A 10,284-nucleotide genomic window follows, 5' to 3' on the forward strand; every position below is an offset into this window, starting at 1 on the left:
ACAATGGTGATCTATTTTTAATGAAAGGAAAAATATCAGGACACTATAGATAGAGGTAAACACCAAGAAAATTAAGAGTATAGTTGTACTGTATTTACATCACCAGAGCTTTAAATGCAAATATACAGTGGGGAGGGGATGCTTGGACCCCCCCCAATCAGGAGAAAGGTACCAGAACTAGAGTTAAAAATGGGTCCGAACTACTCCTACATTGTTCATAAGCTGAGACACAGTCAAAGGAGTCACCCCCTAGTGGTAAAAACAGTAATAGTTATGGGGCCAGTGGTGCTGGATGACAAACCTGAGAGTTAAAACTCACAGTTTCTTAGCCAGATGTGCTCAACTACAGAAGCCCTTTGGACAGCTGTGTGAGGAAACTGACTAGTCTGTCAGTCAAACACTTGCAGCTTGATGATCAGGGTAGTGACTATGCTTTTTCCTATGGACCTAGAACTAAAGCTATGAAGGTGTGAACATTACAGCAAGGAAATGTGCATTCTTAGGAGTAATGGGCCTTGTTTGATTACCGCAGGGAGGGCTCATAAAGGTCTCTTACAGCTCAAATCTTTTGTGCTCAGAAGTAGCAGATCAGATGACAGAATGGAAACTAAGGAAAAGTGAGTGATAACCTTTTGTAGGAAAAGCTATCAAACCCACTCTTACAGTGATGTCATCTTAAATGGATTTTCAAGCGTTTTTTTCCCCGTTATTAAAGAAATACATGTTTGTTTACTTTAGAAAATTTAGAAACTATGAAAAATTACAAAGAAGATACTAAACGTCACTTGTTATCCTACCACCCAGAGAGAACCACGAATAACCTTTTGGTACATTCCTTCCAGGAATTTTCTCTACAGATATACATTTAAAAAATTTGGCCGGTTCGTGTTTGAGTGCTTGTACAACCAGATTTTCAACTCATAGAGAGCAGGAACTTTGTTTTTCATGTTATTCCTCTGACAATACCTCCCTCTCCCCACTAATCCCAAAGAATATGGGGTAGTTTTTTTGGACTTGGTAGGCCTTTGCTACTGCTCACCAAATAAATGAATGAATGAGAGTCTGCCCTTGATTAGAAGATTAATTTTTCATGACCAATTTACACATAAAATATTATGTTTGAAATCAAATGGTGTTATAAATATTTTTATAAGCTTCTTCTCTTGGGAACGATTTCTTAAATTTAAGAATTTGGAGTTTTAATTCTTCAAAAATGAGCACTTTAAATATTTTTGGAGAGATTCTTTAAACTGTGTCAATGGATAGACAAACAAGGTCAAGGAAATGTCAGAACATATTGCAAAGATGAGCACCACATAGCCTTTGAGTAGATCTTCCAAGAAAATATTACAGGCCACTTGTCTGATAGGGACAATGTGATTTACATATAGCATCTACTAAACCTGGTCTGCCTGAGACAGGTTCCCTTGATACTATTTTCCCTGGGGAGCGGGGATGGGGAGCAAACAAGAGTCACGTTTGTGAAAGTCATAGTGGTAATTTCAGAACATGATAAGCGATAAGACAATCTAGTGGAAGGAACATGGAACCAAGGATGGGGAGACCTATGCCTCGGTTTACATGTTACCCCTAAGTTCCTAAGGGACCTCGGTCAAGTCAGGTACCACTTCTACTTTTCTCTTTTAAAAATGCCTACCTGGCAGCTGGTTTTTTGAGGATCATGTAAGAGAGCAGATTCTAAAAGGATAATTATTGATGTGAAAAGCTTTATATTCTTGCTCCAACCCTCATCTGGTAGCTCATGCAAGAGCGTGTCGCAGAGGGCAACTTAGTTTGGGGAAAGCCCAAAACTGCCCCTCATGTTTCTGAACTCAGAAAGAAAAGGCCATCTTCTTGACCAGGAACAAAGAGGAGAATATATAAACTTTTGACCCTTGAATCTATTATCATCGTCTTTACTGCGAATTCCATTTTAGAGGCCATGTTATATAAACTACCAACAAGTCCTTAGCGTTTCCAGAAGAGCTAAGTAAATTATAACTTTCTTAAGAAGAACACAAAAAGACTAGACAATTTTTTTCAGATGATGTCATACCTGGCAGTATCAGTGATCATGAATATAAAGCAGAACTAATAGTTTTTAAGAGCAGCACAATTCTTGATATTCTACATTTGTCTCCAGCTTCTATTTCTTGAGATGGGCCAAGCCAATGAAAATTATGTATATTTATCTACCTTTGCTGATTCCTGATACTCTGGGCTTTTTCTCTTATACTTTTTGCTACAGGGGAGAAATGGGCTGAAAGCGGTATATCTTAAACCTGGCGTGGTAATAGCTACCAATGTTTCAAAAAGCCTCGCTTTAAGGTCGTTTTCCCTAAAAGCGGTCCTAGGGAATCATGTTCTGGGAAGGCTTTGGCGTATTAACCTTTTTGATGTATTACATTGGATGGGCCTTGGACACAGGTCTGAGCAGAACAAAACCAAGGTTAAATGGTACAGGGCCCTTTCTAAGTCAAATAACTTCTAAGGAATTTATCAAATCTAACTTCTAGAGTGTCACTGGAGAAGTGAAAAATAATGCTAGAAGTCATTGTATTCCCTGCTTGAGATTTAGGACAGTTACATTACTTTAAAATATATCTGTGTTCATGGCTGTCAGAAGAAATCCTAACAAAATCCACACATTTGCCACATCCATTACCACTGTAAAGAATTGCTTTGAAATGCTTCTTCTAACAGTTACACAGCTTCAACTTCCTCATTTGAGGCTGGGCCTTTCTAATTCTGGCCTGAAAGTCTTCACCGAAGGAGCCAAGCTCTGGTGTGGCACCTACCAAATGCAAAGTTCTCATTGGCAGTGAAAAATAATAATAGCCCATGTCTATTGAGTGCTTTTGTCTACCATGTACGATATGTATTGTACAGTTGAAATTTAATCCACTGAACAGGACTACATGGCTGGCAATATTATTTTCTCCATTTTACAGATGAGAAAGCTAAGGAGAGAGATGTTACGAGTTAACCCAACATGACACAGATGGTAAGTAGAAGAACTGAGATCAAACACAGCTTGGTACTGACTCTGGAGGGTTCCCCCTACACAGCCAGGCCCATGGAGAGTCATGATTTGGGAGAAACAGATGGAGGACTAACCACCCATCTGTTTGACCATGAGCATCAAATAATTGTCTTTAATACTGATTTAACACCAAAAAGAAAACTTTCCAAATATAATATAAAAAGGAAACTTTTACTAGACTGAATACAGGCAGTCACAAGTGTTTGGTAGGTGGAAATGTCCAATACTTTTCACTCCAAATTCTTTGATAGACCACATCACCAACACAGAATCAACACTATCAAAAACAAGTCCTCTTAATATCCTTTCCTTCCTTTTACAAAGTTGCACGTTTTAAAGCACCCTCCTTTCAAATAAGCCACTAACCCTACAGGAGCTAGGCAGCATGGCGGGGAAACCTCTTCATGAGAGGCACAGGAATGAGAAAGAACGGCATGTGATTGGGGATCGGGCCCAGCTCCTTGGTGGAGTAGATTCTGCATCTTAGGCAAGTGGGCAGAAGGCAGTGCTTTACGACCACCATGTTTAGCACAACTTCTAGATTCTTGGATGTTTTCTTCATGCGTGGCAATCATTCTCCTTAAAAAATATACGGTAATAATGAACGATCATCTTGTTTTGTGCTAAATAATGAGACAGATAAAAACCGTAGCTACTCATGAGTACAAAAGTGAAAAAGAAAAACGGCAAACGAAAAAGGTAAGTCATTTGTTGTAAGGACCTACAAATAAATTAAACCCTCGCCTAAGATGTATTGATTTTATGTGGCCTCTCCTGTAGAATAATGTCAGGGGTTCCTGACAATCCATTACATTCAATAGGCAAAATCTCCTTATAATTTTTTTTTCTGTTTCCTGAACGATATATAATCTATTTTTTCCCTTGATGAAAAAGCAGGGCTTTATAAGCTTGAAAATTCTTTAAAGTAGTGAACAAAGCTGACACTACATGGAAAAGTTTCTTCCGATCACTTCTTCGACATCATATGGGGAGAAAAATTAGTTATAATTGACCCTATAAATGATGTGCTAAATAAGTCTAAACCCATGGATACTTTCTAAATATACCAACTGGGTCCAGCAAGCTGGAAATGATTCTTGGGTCGTTTATTACAAAGTTAGAAATGGCGTGATAGAGTGAGTGCTTTGCATTTTAACTAGAGATTTCAGTACTGAAGATGAAAATTTAAAAATTAATTATAGATTCCTCACTAATTTTCAATGAAAAAGTTTCACTTCTCATTGTCTTTAGATCATTATTGGGAACTCATTCTTTACTGCCAGTACTAAAAGTGACCTCAAAGAAAACGTTTTAAAAATAGTGTTATTACACCACAACTTTAGAGAGATGCTTTTCTCAAGCCTGTAATAAAAAGATTATATTTACCGTGAAAAAATAAAATGCCTCTGTCTACAGTGATGCTGAAGGAAAACAAATATAGATATAACGGTTCTAGTAGAAGAAGAGCGAATAAGACCAATGCTTTCGATCTTTAAACCTGCAATTACCCTGTGTGCGTGTGTGTGTGTGTGTGCACGCGCATGCACACACGTACGTGCACACAACAGTGTTATCGTGCATGTTCTCCTCCTGCTGATAGCCTGGTAGCAGGAGGGAAACGAAGACGCTGGAAATTTCTTAACTGGCAAGGAGATTTTCAGTTTGAGTGTTTAATCGTGGTGCCTGGTTTTGAAATTGAGGGGCCTGGTGTGCCTGGCAATGGAATTCTGGAATTTCACAATTGTGTGGCTCTGAGGAGGACTGTCTGACTGGTGAGTCTTGGATCCCTGCATCAAATGGCTGTGCTGCCTTGGTGCATGGTCAGAATATCCATGTTTTACAGTCTCTTGGTGGTGGCTATTTGATTCTCAAGATTTAACCTAGACTTCTTTAGAAACTCTCCCAGGCTAAGCGCGGCTTTGGAAAGGTCCTCATATGTCACTGGTGAGTAACTTGGGCAACAGGAAACTCCAGCTCAAGTAATGAAACCCACACCCGAGGAAACCCTTTATCCTAGAAGGAAAACTGCTACAGTTTTGCAAAACTTCCTTCTGTAGTCAGACAGATTTCGAGACTTGAGGCAGGCAAATAACACAGACGGACTAGTGAACCTCTAATGCTGAAACTGAGCACGTGATCCTTCATGAACTTCCAGTGAGCCGCTATCACGGGCAGACACTGTGCAGGGCAGTGGAATCAAAGGCAAGTGGGGTCCAGTTGTGTTTCCACTCCAAGGTTTTACAGTCCCTGAGACAGATACATGAGGGCGTGGCTGCAATGCAGTGTGAGACATGGCAGAGAGGGAGGTCTACACAGGGCTAAAGGCAGGAAGAACCAACTCATGCTGCCTAGGGGAGAAGGGAAACTTTCACAGAGAAGATGGGTCTTTAAGGACCAGAAGAAGAGATTCTCCAAGCTGACCACAGGGAGCCGGCAGAGGATAGTGGGGATGCAGCGACAGAGAGGCCGCGAGACCAGACAAGTCCAGGGCATGAGCATGTCTGGAGGGTACAGTGATGGTTCCATGGCTCATACAGGATGTTAAATCTGGGCTGTGTCTGATATTTATTAGGTGATGCTGGTGCTGTCACAATTAAAAGAAGGCTGTGATTAAACTTCTAAATTGGGGCCAAGAGAGTCTGGGGAAGGGGAAGCCCGATGGGAGGTCACTGCCATATCCAAGGTGAGACTCTGCTCTGCCGCCTCTGTGTCTGCCACCTCTGCTCCTCCCTGACTCCTACCTGTGGGTCCACGAACAAACCCAGGGCTTATACATCTTGAAAAGATACCTCTCCTCCAGCTTAAAATTCCCCTGGTCTTCGTCCTCCTCTCTCCCCTTTTTCCCTTCCCAGCTAAAAGATTGTTGAAAAAGTAATCTAATCTCCTCATCCCCACTTCCTCACACCCTCTTCCATCAGCAACCCTCTGGAAACTGGCCTTCGGATGGCCTGCTCCGAAACCGCTCAAGCCAAATCTCCAACAATCTATTAACTGGCAGATCTGATGGGCCTGTCGTAGGCCTCTTCCTATCTGGCCCCTGCACATTGGCCATTACTAACCGCTCGTCCTACTCAAAACACTCCCCTATCTTTAAATGGTACCACGTCACCTTTCTGCTGCCTTTCCTACCCCTCTGTCCACATCTGAAGAACTTTTGCATGGGCTCCCCCTTTATCCACCAGCTCTATAGCTGTTCTCATGCTACACTTTCCTTAAACCAGTGCTTCTCAAACTAGAGTATACATCAGACTCACCTGGGGGGCTGGACTCTGATGACTGGGTCCTAAGCCCAGACATTCTGATTCAACAGGTCTAGGGGTGGGGCCCAAGGATTCACATTTAGAAAAACAAGTTCCAGGGGATTCTGCTGCTGCTGGCCTGGGACCACAGTTTGAGAACCACAGCCTTAACCAGTCTTTTCTAGACCCGTGGCTTCAGCTACCGTCATACTGATGGTTCACTACCATGGACATTCCTGAAACCTCAGACTTGGAGAGCCCTTTTCCACATCTCTATCCTAATATCCCCCAGGCCTCTGCAACTTAATCTGCCCCAAAGTGGAGTGAGTCAAAGCTCCCTTGCTCGTTCCTCTCCACACCCCCAAACCTGCTCCTCCTCCTGGATTCGCTATGTTGGAGAAAGGCACCCCCCAACCCCAACTTAGCCTCCACATGTCACAAACTCCCAGGAATTACTGCCTTCAACATTCCCTGGTTCACACACTGCCTCCTTCCTGTGCCCACTGTCGCTGCCATGCCTGCATCCTCACAAAACTCCTCATCTCCAGGCACAGTGAGGTACCCACAGCAAATTTGTTCCTTCTGCCTGAATTTAACATTAGTTGCTTCCCTAATGCCCTTGGCTACTACCCTTATCATGTGCACTTATTATGCATACTGTCTGGGTCACCTTGGACTGCCATAACAAATTACCATAGACAGGGTGGCTTACATAACAAAGCTTTGTTTCTCACAGTTCTAGAGGCTGGAAGTCTAAGATCAAAGTTGCCAGCAGATTCGGTGTCTGGTGAGACCTAGTTTGCAGATGGCCACCTTCTTGCTATATCCTCACAGTGGAGAAAGAGTTAATCTCTCTCATGTCTCTTCCCATATGGGTGCTAATCCCACTTGTGAGGGCTCCACCTTCATGTCCTAGTTACTCCCCTAAGGCCTCACCTCCAAATAGATCACAATGGAGATTAAGACTTCAACATATAAATCTGGGTCGGGGGATGCATGCTCTGCTGACATTTTGGAAACACCATGTATTTAATTTTAGTAGCACCAGGGCTTAGTAATGTGCAAGGCACCCTGAAAGGACCAACATTTTGTTATTTTGACCTGACTTAAGAGTTTCCTGGGAAGAAACAAACTGCTTCTGAACTCTTTTTTAGGCATCGTTACATCCCCTTCAATTTCTCTGGCAACTAAGCTGGCTCTGAAGGGGCTGTAGTATATATTTTTCTTTCTGGATGAGCTTGGTTATGGTACTAACAAATAATTCTAGGTGCTTTTTATTCCAGGACCAGAGATGGTTGGCACTCGATTTCTTTGACATAATTTTGCATTCAGACAATAAGCTAAATATTCTTTGGTAAGCCTGAGTAGTAGAGAGAGATTTAAGGAGACGTGGACTCTAGTTCTGGCTTGGCTACAAGCTGCCCAAACTCCATGGACTCGAGATCTTTCCCTACAAAACGAGACACTTGGCTTATCAAGGTTATCTCAGTAGGGCAGTTTTCAGTCCGTTAGTTTAGCATATTAGCAATAATTTCAACCTAGTATAATGAAGTACCTTCGAGCATGAGCTGATGAAAGAAAAAGGACTTCCCCTCTGTAAGACTGCAGGAGAAGTCAAGAAACAATGGAGCAATGTGGAGTCAAAGTAGGGACCCCTGTGTATGAGGAACGGGACTTGGATCCTGGGTCTCTGGGGAGGCCCAAACCAGAGACTCTGGAAACGGTGGCCAAAGGAGTCCACTTCCAGGGCTAAGAGTCACCTCCACAGACAGAACAGTCACTGAAGTGAAACTAACGTGGGGAACATTGCAATTTCTCACACATATGTTTAACATTTTAGCAATTCCCATGTTTGACCCAGTGTCCTCTGAGTGCCTCTTAATTCCTTTGTGTCTAGTGGCTTACATCACCATTGAAAAAGTTATAGTCTAAAGATCACCAGCATCAAAACTGGTAGAGGATCAAAATGTGTATTTCCAGGCTCCAATCTAGACCTCTTGAACCACAAGGGCCCCATGTGACTCTTATGAATATTAAACTCACTAAGCTTAGAGAACCGCTGCTAAGTAAAAAGGACCCACTCAAGTACGGCTTAAAGGTGACATACTGGACTCCGTCAACACCTAGAAGGTCAGTTACCATTTGGTTCTTTCACCAGGCATTATCTTCACTTGCCTCTGAGACTTATCAGTTACACAGATACTATCTTCATTAGAGGTTGTGAGACTAACCAATCTTTTACTGTTTTAAAACCTATTAATTTCATTGTGGTATCGTCATAAGAGATAGTGTCTATGCCAAGGTCTAAAATCCTAATTAGATCCCTTGTTGCTAGCTGGGGTAGCAAGGAAGAAGATTCAGTATCCCAGTAAGACCTCTTTGATACATCACATGCAAATGAAGGATGCAGTTAATTAAATATTTCATCGACTCTGCCCAAACTCAAATGTACCCTGTTGAGCTCTCCCTTAGGTTGGTACCACAACCATCACATACAACGGCAGCAGAGGGAAGGGTCACTGTAAGATGCAATACAATAAATATATCAATTGAAGACCAACATTAAAAGAGTTATTTGCTAATGGGCACCATGCCAGGGTTACTCAGGCAATGCTGCCTGCAGAATTCCTAAGCTGAGTTCACAAGATACAGATCGATGCACCTCCAAAGAGAGTCTATATCAATCTCCATTTCATTCATTAGCTCCCACTTCGAGCTGGTTGGCTGCTAGTTAACTCTTTAATGTGGGAGAAACTGTCAGTGTAAAGGCCACTGGGACACGTGCTCTTCCCAGCTGTACTTGACCTGTCAATATTTCTTGCAGCAGAATGTTTAAACTGGTACGGCTAATGGCAAAATGGAGACCTATGGGGTTTGGGAGGCTTTCATAGCTTTAGAATGGCTGACCATCCAATAGCAAACATTAGTAAATTCACCCCATTGCTGTATTTCTGCCTGTGCCTTACTATCCAGGTGCAACAGAAGCTAGGATAAAATTATTTTCCATAGTTCTATTCTGGAACTCCAAGGTATTTTAGACTACACATTATGTAAATGTGGGCTCCACTACAATGAGATACTATCACACCAAGGATTTGGCTGCAGTGGAGATCATTAGTTTGTGATTCAGCTCTAAAGAAACTCCAAACAATGCGGCAAGCAAGGCAGCCCTTTCTATAAAGTTAGGATTCATTTTCAGCTTGTATTGGTCCAGGGACAACTTTATTGTTGCACAGTAGAAGAACCTGGGTGCCCAGGGGGCTGCTCGGTGCAGGAACTATTTCAAGCCCTTCTGAAAATGTAAATAAGAGTTCGAAAACATAAAGGCATAATTACCAAAACAGAGAACAGTCTCAGACCACCAGGAATAGCTGGCTTCGCTTATTTTCTTTCCACAAATACTGAGTTTACTAATTTCCCTTGCCTTACTGTTGAATAAAATCAATTTTCTTAGTAGAGCTGATCTCTGCTTTGTTGGAGGTTAGATGTGAAGTTGATATGCATCCTTAGATATACTGTTTGGGAGAAAGCCTTGAATATTTAACCCTACATCACAGCAAGCCCTCCCTTCACCTTCCTGTGGGGCGTCTATTGATTCACTATTTGACGATCAGAATTCTCCATAGGTTAATTGACATATTTGGAATTCATGGCAAAGAAAATCTGTGCATTATTTTAAAACTCCTGTCAAATTGTTTGTAGATACGGTTTGATAACAACACCTGTTTTTCCCTCTCTTGGCCGATACAATCCATTGAGAATCCTGGCTTAAAGAATTTCCCTGCAGAATTGTCAAACATATGTATTTGTATTTCATTACTAGGGTAATAGCTGATTTGCCAAGTTCATTTACTACTAGTTGCTTCTCGAACATCTCAGTGGGATAATTAAGGAATACTAAGAACTGAAACTGTACTAAGTTAGGAGTGGGCTGGAGCCATTGCCCAAATCCCAGTCCTGATTAAACTGCTGTCCAGAATTAAATATTCAATAACTGAAATG

The 10,284-nt window shown here is 41.9% G+C and overlaps 2 protein-coding genes across 13 annotated transcripts in view; one reads left to right on the top strand and one right to left on the bottom strand.

Annotated features, from left to right (window-relative positions):
• Positions 1 to 10,284, top strand: part of LOC309656113 (uncharacterized protein) — a 761,916-nt gene that overhangs the window by 735,562 nt on the left and 16,070 nt on the right. Inside the window, exon 7 of the transcript XR_014261136.1 lies at positions 2,952 to 3,004. The gene's annotated coding sequence lies outside the window, so the exon portion shown is untranslated. The remainder of the gene's footprint in view (positions 1 to 2,951; positions 3,005 to 10,284) is intronic.
• The window catches only part of NPAS3 (neuronal PAS domain protein 3), an 858,029-nt gene that overhangs the window by 158,939 nt on the left and 688,806 nt on the right, over positions 1 to 10,284 (bottom strand). The gene's annotated exons all lie outside the window — the stretch shown is intronic.

This window comes from Balaenoptera physalus (genome assembly GCF_965194825.1).
Source record: "Balaenoptera physalus genome assembly, chromosome: 2".
Classification (NCBI taxonomy): Eukaryota; Metazoa; Chordata; class Mammalia; order Artiodactyla; family Balaenopteridae; genus Balaenoptera; species Balaenoptera physalus.